This window comes from Triturus cristatus, chromosome 4_2 (assembly GCF_964204655.1).
Source record: "Triturus cristatus chromosome 4_2, aTriCri1.1, whole genome shotgun sequence".
Taxonomy (NCBI): Eukaryota; Metazoa; Chordata; class Amphibia; order Caudata; family Salamandridae; genus Triturus; species Triturus cristatus.
The window spans coordinates 304,029,201-304,057,146 of record NC_140586.1 but is presented as its reverse complement, the minus strand read 5'-3'; the positions used below and the strand labels follow the sequence as shown (position 1 = coordinate 304,057,146).

The window sequence follows — 27,946 nt, the reverse complement described above, 5'->3', positions numbered from 1 at the left end:
AGGAGTATGCAGCAGTTCACTTCCCAAACCTTATCGGTTTCAACTCTCTCTGGAGTCTTGATCACAGGTGAGCTTTCTCCTAACTTTTCAAAATGACCACGTGATCCCCCCCCCTCATCCAACCACCTTTTTAGTCAGTGGTTCTCGGTCGTGTTATTTGTATTGAGTGTGCAATGCAAACCTTGAAAGTCATTCTTTAAATACAGCAGCATGCTTATTGGCATTACAATTCATTAATAAAAGCTGCAATTCTTTGTATTCATTTTTCAGTCCCAGTGCTCTCTAAAATAAGCTACATACATGGTGCTCCTGCTATTGCTTCTACTTCTCCATTTATGCAATTGAATACCTTCAAATCTGCAAGCAGGAAGCAAGTGCTCCTTTTTGCTCCCTTTAAAGGCAAAAGCACTGATCGAATCCTCAACCATGACTATAAAATCCCAAAGGCAGTCCATGCCTGCAAAGCAGTTTAACTTTACATTATTCATGCTTTACTTCATCCCAAAGAATATTTCGAGAAGTTGTGTTTCTGTAGTTTTATTTCAATGCTACACATGACTGTTGTATGATACATATTGTGAACAGAGTCGCCTCCAGGTGTCTGGGTGAGGAGTTCAGATTGTGGAGGAGTGTTCATGACTGGCACGATTGAGAGCCCTGAGGCTAAAGACAGTACACAATTCTCACATTAGCTGCCTGCAAGTGAGTCAATAAGGAGTTCAGGCTAAATGCACATGCAATCCTTGGCCTCTCTGCAGAGCACATAGATTGATTATCACATAAATGAAAGCAGCACTACACATGTGCAGCAGGATGCTGGATCGTAACCAGTTGTGTATGCCCATTCCGTGTGAGGAGAGGCCATGGCTGTAGGGCCCCTCTTATCCCCAGATCTATTTTTTCCTGCTGATTAGTACATACTTTAAACAGTAAGTGGTAGAAGAAAACACCTTAAAATGTGTTCAAGAGAGGCCTTTATGGTCCTTGGCTTAAATAAAGACAGAAAGGCCATGCCAAAAATGAATACAGGCAATTTCATATAAACGTCTACTTACGAATCAAGTCTGGGACTTTTCAGAATCTTAAAAAGTAAAAAGATGACTGCTATTTTTCCCTGGGACTGATGGCAACCCTAGTTCTAATGAGCATTTAGAGAGCTAACATTATGTATTTATAACAAAAGTGTGGTACACCTGAAAACCGTCTTGATGGAATCAAAGCCGTGAAACTGAAAGGCTTTCTAACAGTGGATATTGCCATAAATGAAGAAATGACGGAGCTTGATAACCAAAAAAAGTCTCCCAAGATGACTGCCTAAGGAAACACAGCCCAAATATACCCTATCCCCAAAATGTAGCCCAAATATAGCCCAATAATAGCTGTGTGCTGAATGCTTAGGTTACTCATACATTCAAAAAGACCCGGCCGGCGGGAGACTCCCGATTTGACTCCCGATTTTTAAAGCCCCAAATAGTTTCTCCTGCCTAAAATTGTCTGTGGTTCAATATTAGTTAATGGGGAAAATGAATACCTCTGTTATGTTTTCACTGTTTCCCTCTTTACTGTTCCAAAAGTTTGCCATGTATGGTAACTCGTGCAACAAATAAGCAAGTGATCAATTGGATAAAAAAACACATAAAAATAGCAACTAGTTTAAAAGCCCTTTTTCACTATTTGAGAACTCAGAAAATGCATACTCATTTTAGCTTTCTAGAACACTAACCATAATTTCAATGAAAAAAAATCCCTCATTTTATTAATTTTTAAAGGAAATGCTTTAGGTTTTACAGTTTTGATTCCACGTTTGTCACATATACAGAGCGTAAACACTCTAGTTGTTGATTAGAACACTGTGAGGAGGGAGGAGGGAGGTTGCAGAGGCATGGACTTGGACAACGGAGGGCAGGGGGAAGGAAGTGGGGCAGGGGCAGAAAGCTCACCATGCCAGGCAAGGCAGAGTGGTAACTGTAGCACAACAGACCACACATGGCAGGTGGAAGGGGCAGTGGCAGAGCAATGGGACCGTGGAGGGCAGGAGGTAAGTAGGCAGGGGCAGCAAGCTAATCATGCAGGAGAGGTGACAAAGGCTGTGGTGGCAACACAAAGAACCATGGAGTACAGGAGGGAGGGGAATTGCCACCCCAAAGTACCACACAGGGTTGGAGCAAGGGGGTATGAGCATGGACTTAGACAACAGAGGTCAGAGGAAGGAGGCAGGGTCAAGAAGACAAAGCTAGCCACGGAGGGCAGGCAGAAGGGGCAATGGCAACATATTGGATAATGCAGCTCAGGAAGGAGAGGCAGTGGCACCACAAAAGACATTGAAGGGAGGAGGGATGAGGTAGGGCCATAGACGTGGACACTTGAGGGCTAGAGGGAAGGTGACAGGGGCAGCATGCTGACCAGGTAGGGAAGACAGCAGGGGTAGTGGCATCAAAATAGACCACACATTTAGTGGCAACACAACACACCATAAAGGGCCAGGGCAAGGGGACGCACACAGACAACGGAGAGCAAGGGGAGGGGACAGGGGCAGTACGCTGCCCACGCAGGGCAGGTGGGAGGGGCAGTGGCAGTACTACGAACCATAGCGAGCAGCAGAACGGGGGTAGGAACATGCACACAGACAACGGAGGGCAGGGGGAAGGAAAGCAAGGGTATCAGGTTGACAACACTGGGCAGGTAGGAGAGGTAGTGGCAGCACAGTTAACCATACAAGGCAGATGGGAAAGTGCAAGGGATGCCAACAGATCATGGTGACCAGGAGGGAGGGGATAGTGGCACAGACTCGCATAACTGAGGGTAGATGGACTCAGGCAATAGAAGATAGGTGAGGGGAGGACAAAGGCAGCAAGCTGACAATGCTAGGCAGGTGGGAAGAGCAGTGGCTGCACAGCGGACCACCAAGGGCAGGCAGAAGGGGCAGTGGCAGCTCAATGCGCCATATAGGGCAGAGGCGGGGTAGCAGAGGCTTGTACATGGCCAACTGAGGGCAACATAAGGGAAGGCAGGGACAGGGGCAACAAGCTGACCATGCAGGACAGACGGGAGGGGCAGCACAACAAACTATGCAGAGCTAACGGAAGTGACAGCACAATGGCCCATGGAGGACAGGAGGGTGTTGCAATGGCAGTGGCAACACAATCGACCATGGAGTGCAGGAGGGTGGGGGTAGGGGCATAGACTCTGACAACAGAGGGTAACCATTATAGCTTAAAATCCCCAAAAAGCACTGAAAGTTGCAAAGTATAGTTCAGTGATCTGTCTATAGCTTGTGCTCCTCATTTGTTGCTCATGGCCTCATGTACTACATCAATCATGACATGATAAATTACACCATTGATGACATCACTGATAATATCTCAAATGACATCCTTGATGAAATCACTAATGGCATCACTGATGTCATCATCCAAACTACAGCTCCTCCCTTTGCTCTATAAACTGCTCAATCATTTTAGAAAAGAATGGTATTAGTAAAGGGCCCACAAACATACAGAATACATTGAGGGGTATATTCACAAGAACGTGTGCTAAACATCACCAAAAAATGTCAACGCAACTTTACACATCACAGCCTATCGCTGGAAAATAACCCAGTGTCAACGTGGAATTCACATCAAGGTGGTGCCATGCGATAGTCTGCAGAAACCGTGTACAATGTCCGCGATACAACCACCTAGATGGAGATAAAAACACAAACCACAACACCTAAAAACCTGTGATGGGCCAAAGCGCGATGTGGAAATCAGCGATAAGCAGCGCAAGGCCTGCAACACACACCTGGCTGGCCGGAAAAATCACCATAAAAGTAGAAAAAACACACAAACAACAACTGACCAACACCCAAGCACCATGGAGGCTGCCTAAGCAGGCGCAGAGGACGAGCGCAACCCCACAAGCACCCCGGACGACTAGCCCGGGACCTCGGGGACAGGGAAGGGCAAGGACAAGAAGAAGAGGAAGACGAAGCTCAGTCCGCAGGCAAACAGGATCATAGTCACGGAGATGGAACACCATCAACAACTGTTTGTCACCTCCAACGTGTCATTGGGCACCAAAACAGGAATATGGCGGGACATCGTGGACATGGTGAAGACAACACAACCACAACAGGGTGAGTGACCACCAGGTACTGGGGGATGGGTGGAGATGGCCACGATGGCACACATGCACAGTGCACACCCTCAATGACTCTGGGTCATCACCCAGATCCATAGACTGTCACAATGTACAATGCCATGCTGTCTGAATGTCAACATGTCTGCGGCTACATACATGTGGACACATTTCAGTACACCATCTCCCCTTCACATAGCACGGCTAGCATCAACACCTCCTGGAGAGCAGTCCCAGCCACTCTTCACTGATGACGAGGAGGACAACCCCAGCATCGACACCCAAGCCCTCCTAGACATCATTGACATAATCCGCGACTCACCTCCAGGATCAGGGCTGACCAGCTGCATCGAGGAGACCCTACCCAACACCCAAACCACCCAGCAGGAGGCACCCACGGCCCGCCAGTCTCCCAAGACCCCCAGGAACAACACATGGCCTTCCAACGCCGTGTGCTGGAGGCCCAGAGGGAGATGGCTGAGCAGGTGCGGGTGGGGTTCCACCAAACTGGACGCCATCCATGGGTGTCTAGACCCGCTCCATGGCCTCCAACGAGCCCTGACTGACAGCGCTGGAGTCCTGACGTGGAGAGAAGAACACCTGTCCGCTCAGAGTGGCTCCAGCGATACCAGCCGTGAGCTGGAACACATGCGGAAACTCATGGAGGACAAGGTGCGGATGGAGGCGGAAAGGATGGCAGCCACCGCTGCACACCAGCGAAATGTAGTCGGGATCTACCATGCCCTGCAGATCATCATCATGGCATTGCTGCCACAAGGCATGGCGCAGATAAATGCTGCTGACCCCACACCATCCACATCTCTGCCCCATGGTGTGTCAGTGCCCCACAGTGCGGCAGGCGTATCCACTCCGACACATGATGTGTCACTGCCACACACTGTGGCCGACAACCCTCCTCCGGCCCCTGATGTGTCAGTGGCACACTGCCCCAGCCGGTACTGTAACACTCAAAGGTGGGGCAGAGCACACATCCGGGGACGAGGACTTGGATGGGTTTGTGATCAGGAGGCACTAGCTTTAATTTCTGCCACCTCGCCTGTTCCTGCTTGGTGCCGCACATGGCCCCATGACCTTCCACTGACCCCCGATACACTCCGATGCACTCACCTTGGACAGTGACATGGACTGCCATATCCTGTTTGATGACACGGCGATGTGACTGCGGACTGTACTCTTCCTCTTCCACAGTACTTGTCATCCCCGGATGTACTCTGGCTGGCCCTCCACGGGCCCATATTGTGTAGTGTGCTCGGCATTGCCCTGAACCGCTCCAGCTGCAGAACTGCACCGGATGTGCAATAAACATCCAGTGACGCACTGCTGTGTCTTGTCTTTCTTCATTCATGTATGAATATGTGGGTGAATGTAGGGACAGTGATGTCCCGTGAGTCAATGATGCTCATCCTGTGGGATGCCAGTCAGAGGGTGCTACATTGCATATTGTGTACCGGGTCCCATGAACACTACAACAGGGACACAAGCATCAGTCACTTCCATGTCCGGACATGGACTGAACCCCGCCCAGATCCCACTAGTCATTGTTGCCAGCCCTGCGCTGGTCCGGCGTATGGCAGGCCAGACCACTCCACTTACGCTTGAGGGGGGGTCCTCATTGCTACCCATCGCAGGCATACTCGCTGGTGGTGTGCAGGTCACTGGTCTAGTTGTCAGCATGTCACAGCCACTCCCTGAGGGCAGGTTTGCACGCACACCACACCGATCCGGCACAGGCGGCACAGGCCATGTGACTCCGCCAACATAAGGGGCCGACAACGTATTCCCCTCTGCCAGTGGTGACTGAATGACGGATGCTCCACGGTTCTGAATCATAAAAGGGCCATGAGTTGTTGCGCACAGGGTCAGTGGCACCCGAGGCCTTGCGGCCGTCACGGGCCTACCACCACATGGCGCTGACTGGGGTTGCATAGGGTTAGTGGCACCTGAAGCATTGCGGCCGGCAAAGGCACCCCGCCACGAGACGGTGACTTTGGGTGCACTGACTTAGGGGCACCTTGAGCTGCTGAGCGGGTATGCAGCCTGCGATGATGCCACGCCCGGTGGCCCGGACAGCTCAGGTTTTGTGTGCCCTGCTGGACCGCAGTGTAGGCTGAGCCAGCGGGCATCGCGGGCCTACTGCCATGTGGCGTGGCCTCGCGGGTCACAGAGTTAGTGGCACCTATTGGGCTGAGCAGGTGTGCAGCCTGCGATGATGCCCTGTGCACTGGTATGTCCTCTGCCATGGAGTTATCAAGACCCAGCACCAAACATGAGACCCCGGCCTGCGGAACGGGGCTGCATGGTGTGGAGTGTGCCATGTCCGTGGGCCCCGGGCTTGTGGCTTGCAGCAGTATGTGGTGGGACCTACTGTCTGCACGCCGGTGGCGTAAGGTGAGCAGTGCGGTGTGGGTGTGCATGGGTGGGCATGCTCCGATGGGCGGCAGGAGGGGCTGGGGTGCCTGTGCCTGGGTGTGCACGGGTGGGCAGGCTCCGAGGGGCGGCGGGAGGGTCTGGGTGCCTGCCAATCATGTATCTGGACTCTGTTTCAGATGACAGGTCTGTCTCAGATGTGTGACCTAATGAACTGCACTACATACCGGCAAGTGGTTGGAGACACACCAGTGGCAGCAGGTGAGCAGTGTGGCCTGGGTGCACAGGGGCGGCACTCTCTCTCTCTCTCCCCGTCTCTTCTTCTCTCTCTCTCTCCCCCTCTCTTCTTATCTCTCTATCTCTCCCCCTCTCTTCTCTCTCTCTCTCCTCCTCTCTCTTTATCTCTCTCTCTCCCCCTCTCTTCTTATCTCTCTCTCTCCCCCTCTCTTCTTATCTCTTTCTCTCCCTCTCTTCCTTTCTCTCTCCTTTGGTCTTTCTCTGTCCTTTGATGTGCACAGGACACACCTTCTCATCATGATTTTTGTCTTGCAGGCTGTGACCTACGGATTGTCCCAAGGGAGCCGCCATGTGTCTTCATTTCATTTCAGTGTTCATTTTAATAAAGTTTTATTTTTTTCTTCGGAAATAAATGTGTGATGGTCATTTTTGTGACGACACATGCATGTCACCAGTTGTGATTCTGCGACATCAGGCGGATTATTTTGTACTTGTTTGGGTGTAGCTTATGTGGCATGTCTTTGGCCGGGGGGAGGTGCCGGGGACGGGGGTCCTGGGGCTGGTTGCGGCAGGTGTTGTTTCCCTTTCGGCCCTCCGGGCTGCATGTTCAGTTGCCCGGGTGCATCTGTTGTTCTTCAGGTGTGGCTCTGGGCTGGTCTCCCTTTTGTGGTGCAGGTTATGGTCCAATTTAGCACCAGGTTGGAGCAAGTGTTATTTTCCTGGTGCTAACGCGCCTTATCGCCTGTTTTGTGTTCTTATCGCAGTTCTGGCTGTTCGTTGTGAATGTTGTGGAGTGGTGTTGTTGCGGCTTTTGGCAAGGGAACGCCTACTCTGCATCTCATTAGCGATAGTTGCGGGGGTCATCTGTGGCAATGTTTTTTGCGGCTGCTATCGCGGGTAAACTGGTGCTGTGGGATGTTAACACCAGCTTCTGATTGGGGGGATAAGTTTATCGCAACTTTGGCTGCGATAAAGTGCCGTTAAGTCGGCAATAGATCTTTGTGAATATGACCCTTACTGTTTTTAAACTTGTGCATCTATGAACCATGAACAGTGGAGTCCTTGAGACAGGTTTAATTCAGGGTGGTAAGATTTAAATTTTAACTATTAGCAAAATGTTATGCGCAAACAATACATCATTTAAAAAAAAAAACTTTTGTTTACAATACATTATTTTCCTGTGTATTTCTGTGCTCTGGCTGACATTGAAGAGTTGTCCTGCCATGCTATTGACAAGTTTTATAAGAAATGGAGATTTATAAGGTACAGTTATTCTAGAAGTTCAATGAAAATTCTGAAACATTATACATTGTTGAAGTATTTATAATCTATGGGTGACCATTTTCTGAGAGATTATATACAAAATCTACCCTTGTATATATAGAACACGGAAAAGAAAGAGAGAGCCTACTATTTAATAGAAAGAAAAAAACACCTTGATGATATATAGATGCTGTACTTTCACAGTCCCTGTTTTGCATTGGACTAGATCTTACCCTAGTGGGCTGTACCGCTCCTGTTAATAAATCGCTTGTGTACCAGAAACCAAATACTTAAAAAGCAAAGAAAAAAGAATGAAGAATGTAAAGGACTTCTAATGCTTTTAATACTTTAGGAAAACTAAGAGATTATGAATGTGTATGAAGATATTCTTCCATATCTAGGGGTCTATTATGATGTAGGGCGGATCGCCACCACCTGCATGGCGGTGGCAATCTGCCCTACATCATAGCCCGCCCACCACCCATTTTCCCCCCGCCATATTAGTATGGCTGGGGGACGCCGGCGGATGGAAAGACGATCCGCCGGTTTTCTGCCGGTCGACCAGTCTACCGGGCGGAAAAGGGTCGGGATATGGTGGCGGTGTCTGCTAGACACCGCCATCCATATTAGCGTGGGAGCCGGAAGCAGCCTTTCGCCGCCACGGAAAGGCATGCGGATTTTGCTTTCGGGGGCTAGTTGCGGGCCCCCAGGGTATTGGGTGGGGTGGGGGTGCACATGGGGGGTATCTATGGTACCCCCCTACTTTGTCACAGACAAGGTGGCAGGCACCACGCTGTGCCTGTCATCTTGTGCATGATAATGCACAACGTGCATTCCCAGCATTGTGGCGGGCGGTGCTGTGAGCACCGCCCGCCACAATTCTGGGAATAGAGGATGCCACAGTGGCGGTGGCATCCTAATTGGAGGTTCGGGACCGCCGCACCACTGGCGGCCGGTCCCGGCACCGCTAGGGTTGCGGGCAGATCCTAATAGGCCCCCTAGTCCTTAAAGAGATTAAGAATTTTGTTCAATAATGTAGCAAGACTCTTGTCCTCTGAGCTGCTCTTCTATGTCTCTTCCACTTAAATTTCTAGGTACCCAGTTAGTTACAAAGTAATTCAGTTTTCTGGCATGTTTGTGTATACATATATATAACAAGCAGCTAATAATAATTAAAATATATATTGTACATTATATTAACTAATATAAAGAACTTATTTATACATATCTATTTAAAATATATGAATACATAAAACATTTAAAAGAAATTCAATGAAACCCAAAAAATCATTGAAAAACAAATTTACTAAAAATATTAATTAAAACAAATGTGTATATATACATATATTTATATATATATATATATATATACATTTATATCCAAATGATATAAAATTAAAAATTAAATATTTCATATATTTAAACAGTAATAAAAAATTAGTAAACTATGTAAAAAATAGACATACTATTTCCACTCCAGACTGTACAACAAGAGGGAAAGTGTTGGACTACGAAGGGGTAATATTACTATTCCCACTCCAGTCTGTGCAACAGTAAAGAAGTGTTGAACTCTGGAGATGTAATATTTACTGTTCCCACTCCAGCCTGTGCAACAGAAGGGAAAGCATTGGAGTCTGGAGGGGTAACATTTACTGTTCCCACTCCAGTCTGTGCAACAGAAGGGAAGGTTTTGGACCCCAGAGGGTTAAAATTCCTATTGCCACTCCAGTTTATGCAACAGTAGAAATGGTATTTCAGTTAAAAAACATAACATATTTTAATAACTCTATTAATGAACTAAAAATATAAAGCTATTAACATAAAAATGATATATATATTTAAAAAACAGCACAACATCCTCCATTTACTGGGGGCCACCGACTCTGCAGGGTGGGCTCAAAGGTTGCAGGAGCGGAGAAGCCTGCATATTCAATGCTTCAAAAATAAAGCCCCACTCCGACTTCTGTGCAAACACAAGACTTTATTCGTCTGAAGCAGCATATATATAACTCAAGTCCTGACCGGTTTCGGCGTCACCACGCCTTGCTCACAGGTGAGTTCAATATTTACCATGTGGTCACGAGGCCATAGGATCAACTACAGCCCCCAGCATGCATCATCGTTGCTTTGTAATCACGAGGCATTGCTTAATATTCATGTTTTGCCCAAATAGTGTTTTATGAACAATGTCCCAACAACGTACCAAATTGTAATGTGCACGCATTCCTTCTCACAGCAAGTGCACTTTTATGCTGCCTCTGTCCATGATAAGGGTTAGCACTGCGGAGCTTCCAAGAGGAGAAAACTCCCCTATTCCCTTTCTCTCTGATGCGCTACCAATACTTCTGGCAATCCTTCGTTTGGTGCGCGAGAGCGTGTCATGCCCCCTCCATAAAATCCAGCACAACATCCTCCATTTACTGGGGGCCACCGACTCTGCAGGGTGGGCTCAAAGGTTGCAGGAGCGGAGAAGCCTGCATATTCAATGCTTCAAAAATAAAGCCCCACTCCGACTTCTGTGCAAACACAAGACTTTATTCGTCTTTAGCAGCATATATATAACTCAAGTCCTGACCGGTTTCGGCGTCACCACGCCTTGCTCACAGGTGAGTTCAATATTTACCATGTGGTCACGAGGCCATAGGATCAACTACAGCCCCCAGCATGCATCATCGTTGCTTTGTAATCACGAGGCATTGCTTAATATTCATGTTTTGCCCAAATAGCGTTTTATGAACAATGTCCCAACAACGTACCAAATTGTAATGTGCACGCATTCCTTCTCACAGCAAGTGCACTTTTATGCTGCCTCTGTCCATGATAAGGGTTAGCACTGCGGAGCTTTCAAGAGGAGAAAACTCCCCTATTCCCTTTCTCTCTGATGCGCTACCAATACTTCTGGCAATCCTTCGTTTGGTGCGCGAGAGCGTGTCATGCCCCCTCCATAAAATCCAGCACAACATCCTCCATTTACTGGGGGCCACCGACTCTGCAGGGTGGGCTCAAAGGTTGCAGGAGCGGAGAAGCCTGCATATTCAATGCTTCAAAAATAAAGCCCCACTCCGACTTCTGTGCAAACACAAGACTTTATTCGTCTGAAGCAGCATATATATAACTCAAGTCCTGACCGGTTTCGGCGTCACCACGCCTTGCTCACAGGTGAGTTCAATATTTACCATGTGGTCACGATGCCATAGGATCAACTACAGCCCCCAGCATGCATCATCGTTGCTTTGTAATCACGAGGCATTGCTTAATATTCATGTTTTGCCCAAATAGCGTTTTATGAACAATGTCCCAACAACGTACCAAATTGTAATGTGCACGCATTCCTTCTCACAGCAAGTGCACTTTTATGCTGCCTCTGTCCATGATAAGGGTTAGCACTGCGGAGCTTCCAAGAGGAGAAAACTCCCCTATTCCCTTTCTCTCTGATGCACTACCAATACTTCTGGCAATCCTTCCTTTGGTGCGCGAGAGCGTGTCATGCCCCCTCCATAAAATCCAGCACAACATCCTCCATTTACTGGGGGCCACCGACTCTGCAGGGTGGGCTCAAAGGTTGCAGGAGCGGAGAAGCCTGCATATTCAATGCTTCAAAAATAAAGCCCCACTCCGACTTCTGTGCAAACACAAGACTTTATTCGTCTGAAGCAGCATATATATAACTCAAGTCCTGACCGGTTTCGGCGTCACCACGCCTTGCTCACAGGTGAGTTCAATATTTACCATGTGGTCACGAGGCCATAGGATCAACTACAGCCCCCAGCATGCATCATCGTTGCTTTGTAATCACGAGGCATTGCTTAATATTCATGTTTTGCCCAAATAGCGTTTTATGAACAATGTCCCAACAACGTACCAAATTGTAATGTGCACGCATTCCTTCTCACAGCAAGTGCACTTTTATGCTGCCTCTGTCCATGATAAGGGTTAGCACTGCGGAGCTTCCAAGAGGAGAAAACTCCCCTATTCCCTTTCTCTCTGATGCGCTACCAATACTTCTGGCAATCCTTCGTTTGGTGCGCGAGAGCGTGTCATGCCCCCTCCATAAAATCCAGCACAACATCCTCCATTTACTGGGGGCCACCGACTCTGCAGGGTGGGCTCAAAGGTTGCAGGAGCGGAGAAGCCTGCATATTCAATGCTTCAAAAATAAAGCCCCACTCCGACTTCTGTGTAAACACAAGACTTTATTCGTCTGAAGCAGCATATATATAACTCAAGTCCTGACCGGTTTCGGCGTCACCACGCCTTGCTCACAGGTGAGTTCAATATTTACCATGTGGTCACGAGGCCATAGGATCAACTACAGCCCCCAGCATGCATCATCGTTGCTTTGTAATCACGAGGCATTGCTTAATATTCATGTTTTGCCCAAATAGCGTTTTATGAACAATGTCCCAACAACGTACCAAATTGTAATGTGCACGCATTCCTTCTCACAGCAAGTGCACTTTTATGCTGCCTCTGTCCATGATAAGGGATGTTGTGCTGGATTTTATGGAGGGGGCATGACACGCTCTTGCGCACCAAACGAAGGATTGCCAGAAGTATTGGTAGCGCATCAGAGAGAAAGGGAATAGGGGAGTTTTCTCCTCTTGGAAGCTCCGCAGTGCTAACCCTTATCATGGACAGAGGCAGCATAAAAGTGCACTTGCTGTGAGAAGGAATGCGTGCACATTACAATTTGGTACGTTGTTGGGACATTGTTCATAAAACGCTATTTGGGCAAAACATGAATATTAAGCAATGCCTCGTGATTACAAAGCAACGATGATGCATGCTGGGGGCTGTAGTTGATCCTATGGCCTCGTGACCACATGGTAAATATTGAACTCACCTGTGAGCAAGGCGTGGTGACGCCGAAACCGGTCAGGACTTGAGTTATATATATGCTGCTTCAGACGAATAAAGTCTTGTGTTTGCACAGAAGTCGGAGTGGGGCTTTATCTTTGAAGCATTGAATATGCAGGCTTCTCCGCTCCTGCAACCTTTGAGCCCACCCTGCAGAGTCGGTGGCCCCCAGTAAATGGAGGATGTTGTGCTGGATTTTATGGAGGGGGCATGACACGCTCTCGCGCACCAAACGAAGGATTGCCAGAAGTATTGGAAGCGCATCAGAGAGAAAGGGAATAGGGGAGTTTTCTCCTCTTGGAAGCTCCGCAGTGCTAACCCTTATCATGGACAGAGGCAGCATAAAAGTGCACTTGCTGTGAGAAGGAATGCGTGCACATTACAATTTGGTACGTTGTTGGGACATTGTTCATAAAACGCTATTTGGGCAAAACATGAATATTAAGCAATGCCTCGTGATTACAAAGCAACGATGATGCATGCTGTGGGCTGTAGTTGATCCTATGGCCTCGTGACCACATGGTAAATATTGAACTCACCTGTGAGCAAGGCGTGGTGACGCCGAAACCGGTCAGGACTTGAGTTATATATATGCTGCTTCAGACGAATAAAGTCTTGTGTTTGCACAGAAGTCGGAGTGGGGCTTTATTTTTGAAGCATTGAATATGCAGGCTTCTCCGCTCCTGCAACCTTTGAGCCCACCCTGCAGAGTCGGTGGCCCCCAGTAAATGGAGGATGTTGTGCTGGATTTTATGGAGGGGGCATGACACGCTCTCGCGCACCAAACGAAGGATTGCCAGAAGTATTGGTAGCGCATCAGAGAGAAAGGGAATAGGGGAGTTTTCTCCTCTTGGAAGCTCCGCAGTGCTAACCCTTATCATGGACAGAGGCAGCATAAAAGTGCACTTGCTGTGAGAAGGAATGCGTGCACATTACAATTTGGTACGTTGTTGGGACATTGTTCATAAAACGCTATTTGGGCAAAACATGAATATTAAGCAATGCCTCGTGATTACAAAGCAACGATGATGTATGCTGGGGGCTGTAGTTGATCGTATGGCCTCGTGACCACATGGTAAATATTGAACTCACCTGTGAGCAAGGCGTGGTGACGCCGAAACCGGTCAGGACTTGAGTTATATATATGCTGCTTCAGACGAATAAAGTCTTGTGTTTGCACAGAAGTCGGAGTGGGGCTTTATTTTTGAAGCATTGAATATGCAGGCTTCTCCGCTCCTGCAACCTTTGAGCCCACCCTGCAGAGTCGGTGGCCCCCAGTAAATGGAGGATGTTGTGCTGGATTTTATGGAGGGGGCATGACACGCTCTCGCGCACCAAACGAAGGATTGCCAGAAGTATTGGTAGCGCATCAGAGAGAAAGGGAATAGGGGAGTTTTCTCCTCTTGGAAGCTCCGCAGTGCTAACCCTTATCATGGACAGAGGCAGCATAAAAGTGCACTTGCTGTGAGAAGGAATGCGTGCACATTACAATTTGGTACGTTGTTGGGACATTGTTCATAAAACGCTATTTGGGCAAAACATGAATATTAAGCAATGCCTCGTGATTACAAAGCAACGATGATGCATGCTGGGGGCTGTAGTTGATCCTATGGCCTCGTGACCACATGGTAAATATTGAACTCACCTGTGAGCAAGGCGTGGTGACGCCGAAACCGGTCAGGACTTGAGTTATATATATGCTGCTTCAGACGAATAAAGTCTTGTGTTTGCACAGAAGTCGGAGTGGGGCTTTATTTTGGAAGCATATATTTAAAAAACAATACAAAATTAATTAATTATTAAATAAAATATTTAACTTTAAATTTGCTATTTTGTAATTAATTTATCTTTAAATTAAAAGTCCACATTATACTCCCACAAACATAGCAGCATGCAATGTACAAGTATTTTTTTTTTAAAATAACACAATTAACATACTAAGAAATATATAAAATAATTATTCATGAATAATTAAATATTTGTTAACTATTTTGAATTGAATATCTTCCCAGCCTATTTCCCAACAAAAACAACAACATATAATTAATAACTATTTACACAATTATTAATTAGTCAAGTATCTAATGAATTGAAAATTGATTATTACTTGGTAAACTTTTCACCCTATACCCCTACAAACTAAACAACACACACCTAACCATAACATAACAAAATAATAATTACACAATTTACCCAATTAATTATCAATTAACTAATTAATATTAAACAATTGTTTAATAGTTAATTAAGTATTATGTAATTGATTTAATTGACTTCCTATCCTATACCCCTGTGAGCAAAACAACGAGCACCTATAATATCACTTTTAAAAACCAAAAATATCACATTTACATAATTAATGATCAATTAACTAATTAATTATAAACACTCAATTAAGAATTAATTATTACTTAATTCACTTTCCATACTACACACCTAGAGAAAAAAATAACCCTCACCGAAAATATCACTTAAAAAGTATAACTACACAATTGACATAATCTAATTAATATTTATTAAAAGATAATTATTAATTAATTATACCTAATTAACTTCCCACCCTGTACCCCTACACACCTCACAAACAGCTATGACACTATAAATTACTATTAAGAATTAAATAAAAAATTATAAATAATTTAAAATTAAAAACTATAGTTAAAAGCATTATACAAACAATATATAACATATACATTTAAAATATGAACTAAAGCACATCATTTTTTTAAAGAATTATACTTTTACAACGATACTATCGCAAACAATATTAAAAACATAGATATTCTTGTAAACGATATTACTTACCTAAATATCTTTATTTATGTCCACAATATTTCTGCATCACGATATTAATGTGTCACAATATTAAAAACTCAATATTTGAGTAGCTCGATATTAAGGATTTGATATTGTATCTAAATACCTCTCTGTCATTGATCTTGTGCTATTTAGTAATAGCAAGCTAAAGGGTCACTTTTGTCTTTAGTTTTAACATCTCTCACATACTAAAGTATTCTTTTGTGCACCTGATGCATTGTACTTCCTACATAATACTTTTACATGGGCACATTGGAATGTATATCACATACTCGCTCTTACAGTGATATTCTCCTTTCATGTTTATAGGGAGTTTATGAAAAGATACATTCAGTTGTATTTTACCCATACTGGCAAGTCTTGCATTTATTACATCTTGTGAAGTCCTCACTATTGTTAAGTTAACTATCTGTATTCACCAAATCATTTCTCATTGCGCTGGCTCTTCTGGAAGTCACCCCTTCTTTGGAACTTTATTACCTATTGTAGGATCATTTTTTTTTGTCAGGCACCAGTATTTTTGGAGTATTTTTCAGATTGGCCACTATATGGGGATCAATCTGAGGTAGGGTGACCAACTGGCATTGGTGCAAATTCAGGACGGTGAGTGCAAAAATTCAGGACAAAGGGTCAAAATTCAGGACACAAATTCAGGACAATAGGTACGTTTTACAGACACATCAGAGGAGGTCGCGCAATTGTATATAAGTAAGCCCAGCCATATCCAAACATATTCAACCATTTGCAAACCTATCCATCATGTATCCTTCCATCTATCATTTCACTCAGCCATCCTTTCACTCATCTATCCATCATCCATCCATCCTTTCACCCTATCCGGCTGTACACTCATCCATCCACTCTTCTACCCATTCATCCATTCACTCACCCATCCAGCCATTTACCCTTTCACCCATCGAGCCATCCTTTCACTTACTCATCCATCCACCCAGTCACTCATCCTTCCACCCATCCACCCTTTCAGTCATCCATCCATCCTCCCTTTCTCTCTCCATCGACCCTTTCACTTAGCCATCCTTCCTTCCACCCACCCATCCATCTACTCATCCACTCATGAATCCATCCATTGACTCTATCACTCATCCATCCTTTCTCTCATCCATTTATCCTTTCACTCCTTCATTCATCTATTCATCCTTTTGTCCATCTACCCTCCTTTTCACTCACTCATCCATCCTTGCATCCACTCTTTCACTCATCCGTCCATCCATTCACCCTTGCACTTATCAATTCATCAATCCATCCATCATTTCACTCATCCATCCACCCACTCACTCATCATCCACCTTTTCACTCATCCATCCTTTCAATCATCCATCCACCCTTTTACCCATCCAGCTACCCTTCCACCCATACATCCAGCTATTTACCTTTTATCGCATCCATCCTTCCACTCACTCATCAATCCATCCTCTCTCATTATCCATCTATTCAATCTTTCATTCATCCATTCACCCTTTCACTAATTCATCCAGCCATCCACCCATCCCTTCACTTACTCACTCGCCCACCTTTTCATGTTAATTTTGAGTTGAGCCTTTTTAAGAAGAGGCCCATCAAGAACTTCACCCTCGCTGCAGGAGCCATTCCAGGACTGGGGCAGAAGCCACCCAGGGCGGAGACAGGATCCACCACAAGGGGCACAGGAGCCATCGCAGGCGGGGGTCTGGAGCCACCACATGGGACAGGAGACATCACTGGGGGGTGGGGGGGTGGGGACAGGAGACACCACATGGGGGACAGGAGGCATCACTTGGGGGGGGGCAGGAGCCATCACAGGAGGGGGAACAGGATCCACCAGGGTGGGCACAGGGGTGGGCATGCAGTATTCTAGCATCATCTTGGTCTCTTCCAGGGTGGAGTAGGGCCCCTCACCCCCTCCAGGACAATACCACGAGACGCCAGGCTCTCTTTCCAAAATGTTAGATTTGCCATCCCCACTGTGATGTACAGTACTTAAAGGAGATACTCCAAGAGAACTGATTTAACTGATTGTCCTCCATACTTTGTTAATCAGTGTGGGTGCGATTGTGCCATTTCTTTATTTTATTACATTATAGACTGCATGTTTGAAGAACCGAGGTTTGCTTACACTTTAGTGACCGTAATTAAGCTCTGTGAAGAGAACCATGTGCGGCCTCGGTGTAATCAGGGCCGGTTCTAGGATGTTTGGGGCCCTGGGCAGAAAGGAATGTGTGAGGCCCCTCTAAATTGCAGAGACATGACGCATTCAGGGCTGTTTGCATCTAAATAGATACCCCTGCCCCTTAAGCTACAGCCCCTCCATCTCAGTCACCTTCAAGCACCTCTTAACAGCTCATCAAGGGCGGAAGGTGCGAGGGTTGCCATCCTGCTGTGCCTCTCCAATGCTGCTGGGGATCTGAGCTTTGGTACTGCATCGGAGTCTGCTACACCCGACCTCATCAGCATCGGAGTCAAGCAGGGAGGTGGGTGGAAGCTGTGCCGGCTAAAATTACGGACAAATGACGTCCGTTAAAGAATCCTTCACGGACAACGGACAGACGGCCGAAATTACCGACTGTCCGTGAAATTTACGGACGGTTGGTCACCCTAATCTGAGGTGCTATTTATCCTCATGTGACTGCCGTTCCTGAGTCTTAATAGACTCTGAGGACCACACCCCCGGTGCTGCACTAAACTTAAAGGGGAGGAGGCGCACAACCCCTGTCCCAGAACCTATTGTGGGCCCGGGGACCAGATTCCCTGGAACCTGTCTTTTCGGTAGGTGAGTGCCCCTGTACCCACCCGGGGCACCCATCAAGCAGCAAGTTGAGGGCAGCTGGGAAAGAGAGACCCAGCTGGCACCCTTCGTATTGTACCTGTTTCTGCATGTTCCTGCTTGGCGGAAGTACTGTGTGGTTTCCTGTGGTCAGGGAAATAGATGTCTGCTTCCATCCAGTGGGAGCATTTTTAAAGCTGCAGAGTGAGAGCAGATATGCCTTATGTCTGCTCCCACTTGACGAGATATTTAAAAAAGTTCCTGTCAGGCGGGAGCAGAACTATGTTTCTTTGTGCCCTGGAGGTGGCTCCTCGGGATGCAGTAATTGAGGTTGTCCCGGAGGATGAGGCCGGAGGATGAGGCCGGGGCCTTTAGTGGCTCAGGGAGTGGGTCGCGTGGCAACCTCCCTTTAAGGTTGAGTTTGGCTGCGGGGATGAGGCCCAGGGAGGGGGGCTGTGTGGCCCCCTCCCCTTTTTAATGACATCCAATGCCAAGGGATGGGTTCCTTGGGGCCTAATAATGCTCAGGGAGAGGGGTCCCACATCCCCTTCACCAAAACAATATTTCACATTGCCCTCCAAGTCCTGGCCTACCCCAGGGGGGTTTCAAAATAGCGTGGGAGCCTACGCTTAAAAAAAAATTACAGCATATCCACCATGAATTTGTGGCAAAATTGATAAAAAAATACTTTTGGCCCATGCAATCCCTGTATAAAAGCCTGTGTGTAATCTTATTACAGTAGAGTTGTGATTTTTCTAGTTACCTGTAATAAGGAAATGGCATAGCTGCTCAACTGTAAAAAGTTGAGTTGTGATGTCATACTACTTCTTGTTATATTTATCATCCATGGTTAAAGGCAGGTCACAGAACATAATTACACTGCAGCTTAACAAAAGAAAATGAGAACTGGCTTCCATTCCTCTGATTTGTTTTTCTAAAATGATCAGTGGTCAGGAGAAAGGAGAAAATAATAGAAACATGTTTATTATTTGCACTTTATTGGTCATTCACAGGGAAAATATCATCTCTCTCTACGCTTTTACACATTCTGAGCTACATCATTTATTAAATCTGACTTACATTAAACCGATTCTTACCGGCAACAAATGACTAAAGGCCTAATTACGGGTTTGGTGGTCCATCGGACTGCTAAGTCCTTGGTAGAGGAGCAGTGTTGGCGTGGGACCGCCGCACCGGCAGTCTGACTGCGGTATTACGACTTAGGGGGCGATTACGATCTAGTTTGGAAACTCTTCCAACCGAATCGGTTTCGGAAACGTTTCCAAACCAATCGGGTTCTGCGAGTTTGACCGACTGATTACGATGCATTTGTATGCTGCAGGATATGATCCGGACGGACTCCCATTGACTTCAATGGGAGCCTGTCTTCCGACCGAATACGCAGGCTCCCATTGAAGAAAGGGGTGGTTGGGGAAAATTGTGCAGCCTGTAGTGCTCATCCCTTGGTGCCTGACACACTGTGCATGGGTGGAAAGGGGGGTCCCATGGGTGAAGGCCCCAAAGTCAAATTCCGACAGCCGATCCGAGTTGGAAGAACCGATTTGGAAAGGCTGTCCAAATCTGACATCGTAATCGCTCGTTCGGAAACCGTGTCCATAGAGCTGTACGAATCGGCTCCGAATGCCATTCGGAACCGATTCGGACAGACCGAACAGTTTCCTTGCATCGTAATCGGGCATCCGGAAAGGTGTCCGATCTGGTTGGAAACATAGGTTCCGAATTGGATTCGCCGAATCAGAATCCCGTTCAGAACCTTTCCAGATAGCATCGTAATCGAACCCTAAGGCGGTTGGACCACCATGGGACTGCTGTAACCACCAGGGATCCGCAATCCCAGGTCGTGGCATGGCGATCTGAGGCTGCAATATGATTAACAGTGCCGCTGCAGCACCGCCAAGCATATTATGATTTTCCTCACCGCCACTGGTGTCATGGCGGTGCTCGTGTCATGAAAATGCGGGCGGTAGGAAACGAAGGAGACCCTCCATGGTCCCCTGTTGCCTCTGAGCCTGGGGATACATGCAGGTGGCACACATGGTGTGCCCCCTGCGTGAATGCACCCCCTTTCCTGCACGGCATGGACTGCACAGCCCATGCCGTGCAGAAATGGGCTTTGGTGCTACCTTTGTATTGCCTTTCTAATAGGCACTGCCATGAGACTGCCAAAGAACCGCCCACCAGACCACAAGGAAACTCGTAATCTGGCGCGTGGCAGGCAGTTGAGTTTGGCGGTGTGGGAGCGTGGCGCCGGCATGGTGGCTCGCTCCCACACTGCCAAACTCATATTCAGGCCCTAAATCCTTTTTAGCGTGTCTAGTTTCGCACTACAGGTCTTCTTTTATGCTAATATCTGCAAGTATACTGTCTCTTCCATATCAAAGAGCAAGGCACCAAGGATATAATCGGTTTGTGGGAAGGCTGATGGTGTGATCATGTATTGTAAGGAATTCAATACCCTCTGCCTTACATTAAAAGGTTATTAGGCTATTGTAAGTCACCTCAGAGTTCCATGGCCTTAAAAATGACCTCAGCTTCTAAATGGTAACGTAACTCCTCAGTGGCTTGTAATATCCTTATTATGTACAGCAGGGGGTATTTTATCCCATATGTGTTCTATACATTTTGGAATGGGGATCTGCTACCATTGAATGTTAAAAACTGTGAATGAAATCTATATTAGGCTCCCTTTTGCAGAATAGAATAAAGCTGTTAATTAAGTGTCTTGCCCTCTGTTAAGGTGTTAACAACTGTTAATGCCATCTGCTGAGGGTCTTAGGCGCTGTTAATTGCCCATCCTTCAGTTATGGGCTCCAGTTGAAAACTGTTCCTCTCTCTCTTTCTCCGTCTCTCAATCTTTTCAAATGTATGACGGTAAAACCACACTATTACCAAGGACCACTCTGCACAATATTTTACTAATGTATTGCTATTTTAGGGACATCAACCATTCTTTCCACCCAATTATGATTTTGTGATGCTTACAGAACACACTTTGGGATGGATAACGAGTCTGGTGGTCCTCCGACCGCCAGACGCATGGTGGCGCAGCGGTGGTGGATCCAGCCATGGCTGCACCCACGATCCGACCGCCTGATTATGACTTGGTTAGTCGGACCACACTAGGACCGCCAGCTCTGCCATGTAACCGCCGTTCCCTGGCGTAGGAGCGGCAGTCAGAGGCCACAATATGCTGAGAGGGACCACCAGGGTCCCGCCACGCACATTACAAGTTTCCTCTCTGCCAGGCTTTTCATGGCGGTTCCACTGCCATGAAAAGAGGAAACAAAGGGGACCCTACAGGGCCCCCTTGTGTCTCAGACATATGTGGATGCACACGGGGGGCAGAACATGTTCCCCCCTGTGTGCATGCACACAGGATCCTGCACAGCATGGACTTACAAGTCCTTGTTGTGGAGGAACCTTGTAAGGCGTTCCCATTGCGGTGCCTTTTTAGAAAGCACTGCCACCTTTTAAAGGGCCCCACAATGGGAACTGTCATGCCGCCCGCCAGTCTACGAATAAGTCGTAATTTAGCAGGCGGGCAGTGCGAGCTTCGGCGGAGCAGTGATGCGGCGATTTGCACCACCACGCCACGGCTCTGCCAAATTCTCATAATTTAGCCCTTCGAGGATGGGATTTTAAGGGGGGGGGTCGAGTGAGGAGAAAAAAACACTTCTCTTTTCCCAGTCCTGTGCCTCTAGTAATCACCTTGCTTGATGTAATCAGATAGGGTTTTGAGACCTATTTCGACATCATTCATCGGAAAGCCCTTTCAATTAATGTTGTTTTTGTTGGAATATATGTTTAGGTGTCATATTTGGCAACCAGATAGTGAATTAATTTAGCCATTGGATTACACTTGGTGACTTTGGCTGCTAAGGGAAGGAGAGAGAGAGGCCGTTTTTTTTTCAGGTCCGTCGGGTCAGCTGAGGGTTTCTGTACAAGGGGCTTGACCTCTGTCGGTTTCCAGTCATCGGGGAAGATGCTGGATTTGAGGTAGGCATTAATGGTACGGCATAGTTCGGGTGCTAAGGCGGCGGAGGCTCTGTGGCAGATGTGCGGTGGGCAGGGGTCCGTGGGTGCTCCTGAGTGGGTGTTCATGGTCTTGGTGGTGTCTTCAGTGGTAGCAGGTTTTCAGGTGGTGATGGTTGGCTGGTTGCCGGTGGTGGAGAGGGGGGTGGTGTCTGGAGTCTGTTCGCTGAAGTTGTCGTAGAGGGCCTTGATTTTCCAGTGGAAGTAGAACCTGAGCTTGTTGCAGAGCTCCTGGGATGGTGTGACGTCCGTGGCTTCGCTGGGGGCTTTGGTGTGTTTCCAAATGCAAAGACTGTGTGGTGTGGACCGGAACCTCAGAGAATACAAGCACTAGTGGGCTGACATTGTGAACTGGGATCAGGATTTCCTTGATCTTCTAGCCTTAGAATTTGGAGGTCATGTTGGTAAGTTCCCATATACCATGAGCTTCCATTTGTTTGCCTGTTGCTAAATAATCTGAAAATTTTTGTAATTGAAAAGGCCAGATATGTATGTAGCTGACTATGGCATGATAACTAAATTACAGACACTGAGGGGCTTCTTCACAAGCCCATTGGGCTGCCGATGCGTCACTTTTTTTGATGCACCAGCGGTGCAGTGTGCCTTCCCATCTTTACAAGGCCACGCAAAGCTACCCTTGATGCCTTGTAAATATGACCCTTTCACGCATTACTCTGCATGAAAGGGGCATTCCATGGGTGTTGCTGAGGATTTCACATGAGAAATCCATGGAACCTGACGCATTATCAGATTTACAGGGTTTTGTAAACCTGGGAATGCATCAGATTCCTACGCCTCCCCAGGAGTGGCGTAATGGAGGTGCAGCGAGGAGAAATACCTTTATTTCTCCTCTTTGTTTCTTTTTCTAAGTGTGCAGCATTCTGCAGCACTCATAGAAGAGGAAAACACCTCTCGTGATTGTTTTTAGGCTGGAAGATGTCCCTTCCTGCACAAAAATAGCACCCCTACAATGCAGACACCCTTGCGCAATGACGCAAGGGTGCCTGTGTTGGCGCATGGCAGCCCATTATGCACCAGCACAGAGGAAAAGGACAGGAATGCACCATTTATTTTGTAAATAAGACACATTCCTGCCCATTTCTTTGATACACGGCAACACAGCAGGAAAGCTTGCTACACTGCTGTTCGTCAAAATATTGTAAATGAGGCCCTGAACATGGAACAGGTGCCTGCTCATAAGGGTATCATAAAAGTAAAGGAGACCATGCAGGGCAGGGGAGGCCCAAAGGAGAGGTAGGACCCATCCTAAACTGTGCAGGGAGTAGTGCCACCCAGGCTGCTAGGTCATTACTGACTCTGAACTCTGTGATCCACCACACATATTTGATGCATGGGAGCGCACTCACATGTCATCAGGCCACAGGTTGGACAGGGTGTCTGTGTCCCTTCAAAATAGTCATACATCTGTCTCTGTCACATATCTTCATCCTCATACCAGTATGATCCTGTATAGGCCGTGATTGAACATTGCTCATTTACAGTATACTAGTCACAGGTAAGGAGCTAAGTGAAGGAGACAAACAAGCATGGCTATAGTCTAATGTGTGTAGGCTGGAAAAGTTTACGTATGAACTTGAGAAGGCTTCAGTATTGTAGGCTATTCAGATTGTGGAAAATAAATTTGAACTGTTTATCTCGCTCCTTCACAGGAAATACGCCCAAAATCTGGAACTCCATACCAGTCCATATCTGGACCAACCCCTCCTACTTAATTTTCAAAAGGCAGCTCAAAGACCTCCTCCTCAATCGATCTCTCACGAATGGACAGTTACAGCCCAATCGCCGGAGCCTGCCCACAACTGCACACAGACACTTTGACATTAAGACCTCTATCCCACTCGCCTCTATCCCCCCCTCCCTGATCCAATCTCGTCATGAGTCATTGTGCTTTTGCGACGACACTACGTGAAGCGACATGAGACACTGTACAGACTACTGTTATAACATATTTTACGAATGACATTGTGCTCTCTAGGACTAACCTTGGGCTGAAAACTATGCTCATGGAGAGTGCGTAGCGAGCGCAACTACGCGCTACGCAATTCGCACGTAGGACAGTGCAAAAACACGTAGCGTAGCGGGCATTTTCTGCTCGCTTGCGGTCCTCAATGTCAAGTTGGCGACCGCGAGCGAGCAAAATCAACATCCCTGCGAGACATTTTCCTCGTTCGCAATCGGCACCATCAAGTCGCCAATCCCGAGTGTGGAAAATAAACCTCCCGGCGAGATTCTCAACGCGGGGAGCCCAGTCTCATTGCGAGTGGTCATGTATGCTCGCGACTGCTCGCAATGAGAAACTACAAGTCCGCATTGGGAAAGCTGCCACTCGAGTACAAATCTACTCGAGCGGCAGAAAACGACCGATTGCACTGTGCATGATGCCGTTCGCAATGACTGCACAGTGCGGACAAGCATCCGGCACTGTGCAATCATTGCAAACAGCATTTCCCTAGCGCACTACGCAGTTCGCGTTGCTTCGCGTAGCTTCGCGTAGCTACACGTAGTGCGATGTAGTGCAAAGTGCACTTCGCGTAGCGTAGCGTGATTACGCGAACTACGCCCAGGGTTATCTATGAGGAAACTATGAGATGCGGCATGAGTCACTGTACATATTACTGTGTTGATGTATAATACGATTGATGAGGCTGTAAAGCGCTCCGATACCTTTGGGTCTAGCTAGCACTATATAAAACTCTCAAATAAAATTAAAAAAAATATAGGCATCTAAGCTGGTCACACTAGCACCATGTTACAATCTAGGCTGGTCTTGTACTTTGCCTGCACTCTGTGCACCACATATATGATGTGCCTGCTATCATCTGAATACACTGAAACATGGCATGCATTTGTCCATCATGAGGGCATTCCAACTGTGCCTTGTGCTACAAGTCCAACGTACAGACAATACTAGGCAATTGTGAAGACAATGTACTGTGCGTAATATGTGCACAGTGTAAATGTTCAACATTTACAGAGCTATATGCCATGATTTTGTCTTGTAGGTGGACCAAACCCATTCACCTGTGCTCAGGTTGTGACATTCAGAGATGCCCAGACTATCAGTGAGTGCCACCCCACTGTTATTGTGTTCTGTCACAATTGTGAGTGTTTGCTGAAATAGTTTGCTGTGAGATGTGCATGGGCATCTTCAGTTTGCGTGGTTGAGGTGCACCGTACATGCAGATTCATGACAGGAGGAGGATAAAGTTACATGTGCTAATGACTAGCCCAAATTGCCATCTGGAATGATTAACAATTTTTGCATGCCCACATGATGTATGCCTCCTAATATGCTGTGCTACTATTGTGTCAGCTATGATGTAAAGACTCATAACACATGTACCATCACCGCCTCAAACCCAGTGATGGTCATTAATTTTAATGTCTGTCACCCACACAGTGGTCCAAAATTGCCAACATGTTACCCCAAGTATGTGACTCAAATGTTGCATGGTCTAGGCTGTGAACTCCCTGACACAGTATGTGTGCCCAAGTCATATCTTTGCCAAGACATAGGTGTGGTTGGGGTGTAACACATATCCCACATCAAACTTCCAATACTCCAGGGCAGAAAGGAGCTGGATGTCGCAGGCTCAGGGATATTTCCATTACTTTGTAGGATTTGGTGAGACATAAGGCCAATGTGTAAAGTTCCACAGGCATGTTTGCACTGTGTTGTCAGGATAGAGGCCCTCACACATGACTCAAAATGCTGCAGGCATCCATATGTTATCACCTGGATTCCCCTTAATTTAACAATTTCTTGCAATATACCTGACAGATACAGCTCTAAACACTCACTAATGTGCACTCTACGGCATGCATGTACACACTCATCACATGAACTAAGTAGGAGTTGATTTGCTTCTCGGAAACAATCAGTACAGGAAGGTTAAAACTGATTATTGGGTATGTCATGGAGCACATGTTCTTGTTTAATTTTTAGTAGGTGATCCGTGGTATACTGGCCATGTGTCAATCTATATAAAAAGAATTACATGTCTGTTGAATGTGAGATAGTTCACCACAATCTGTTCATGTTTCAAATACCTGGCACTGAGTTTATCTATGCTGCTGTGTGTGGCCTGTGTATATGCCATAACAGTGAAGCATTGTTGGGTCACGATATGTGTACTTGCTACACATCACTCATTTCACTTAGCTGTTTGGACCTAAATTGTGCCCTCTGGCATGTGTCATGGTATACCCCAGGGAGCAAATAGATGGACTATGTGTACAATTCCATGTGTGCATAGCAGCATATACCAATATCTGTCCCCGTATGTACATGGCTAAATGGCAAATAGGCCTGTCACTGGCCTTTCCGGTACCCACACAGCCACAACATGGGTGATTTACCACTATCTTAGGTGAAGGACATGCTTCTCATGATGGTTCATAATTTTACGTTACATAGAGGTATGTGTGGTAGGCAGTGCGTGCCTCTTGTGCTGCTAATAGTGAATGATGCATGTAAATGTGGTCAAGTGTGACAAATCAAATAAGCTTTGTCTGATTCATGTGTCCTTCCTGTCCAACAGCCAACATGGCCCCAGCACCAGCAGGTGAAAAGGTGTTTCGGATCCGGCTGGAAAGTTATTGATATATCCGGAAGGTGGAAAAGGCCTACTGGCAAATGTGGGAGGCCTATGAGAGAGCCAGGGCAGCAGGGAGCTGTATGCCGCCAGCTCTGGGACGTGAAGTTCTGAATAGGGCAAGAACCAGCCATCCTGCAGGAAACAGACATGGTGGCATTCCAGGGCCTGTCGCAGGACCCTTCTGTCCCACTACCTGGATCCTCCTCTGGCACACTAACTGGAACCTCATCTGCCCCACTACCAGGACCCTCCTCTGACCCACCAGCAGTGGCAGCACACAATCCCAGCAATTATTGGACATAGTGCAGCAGTTGCAGAACGGCCAACAGGACAAGAACTTGAAGTTGCCCAGAGTCCAATTGCAGCTGGTGACACTGCTGCAGATGGAAAAGAGTTTGCAGCAGGCTGTGGATTGTATAGAGCAACAGATATAGGATCTCCCTCAAACTTTCATGCTTTCCCCAGTTCTTTTTTATAAATGTTATAGTAACGATTTTTAGCTTAGGTTAGTATACTTATTACTATAGTGGTAGGTTAGTTTACGTACAGTGTTTTAATATAGCTTCACTAGTAATCTGTTTTTAGGTGAGGACATGGGTGGGTAGTTTTATACGTGGGTGGGGGTTGATGTTTAAGCTGTGTTTTTAGAAGAATTTTTTTTTTGTTTAGCTTTTCATGTTTAGGTAGTTTGTATATAGCTGTAGGTGATGTTAGTCTCATGTGCAATTGTGTTATAATTGGGGGTGGGGGTGTCTGTTGTGATATATGTGTAGAGTAGGTTACGTTAATATTTGTTAGGTTAGGTTAGTTTTAATTTAGGACAGTGTAGGTC

General features: G+C 46.6%; 1 long non-coding RNA gene across 1 annotated transcript; it reads left to right on the top strand.

Moving 5' to 3' along the window:
• LOC146833750 (uncharacterized) lies at positions 1 to 27,569 on the top strand. Its single transcript, XR_014960268.1, has 3 exons — positions 1 to 67; positions 25,519 to 25,578; positions 27,058 to 27,569. It is a non-coding gene; the product is annotated as an uncharacterized LOC146833750 (long non-coding RNA).
• Positions 27,570 to 27,946: the final 377 nt, after the last annotated feature.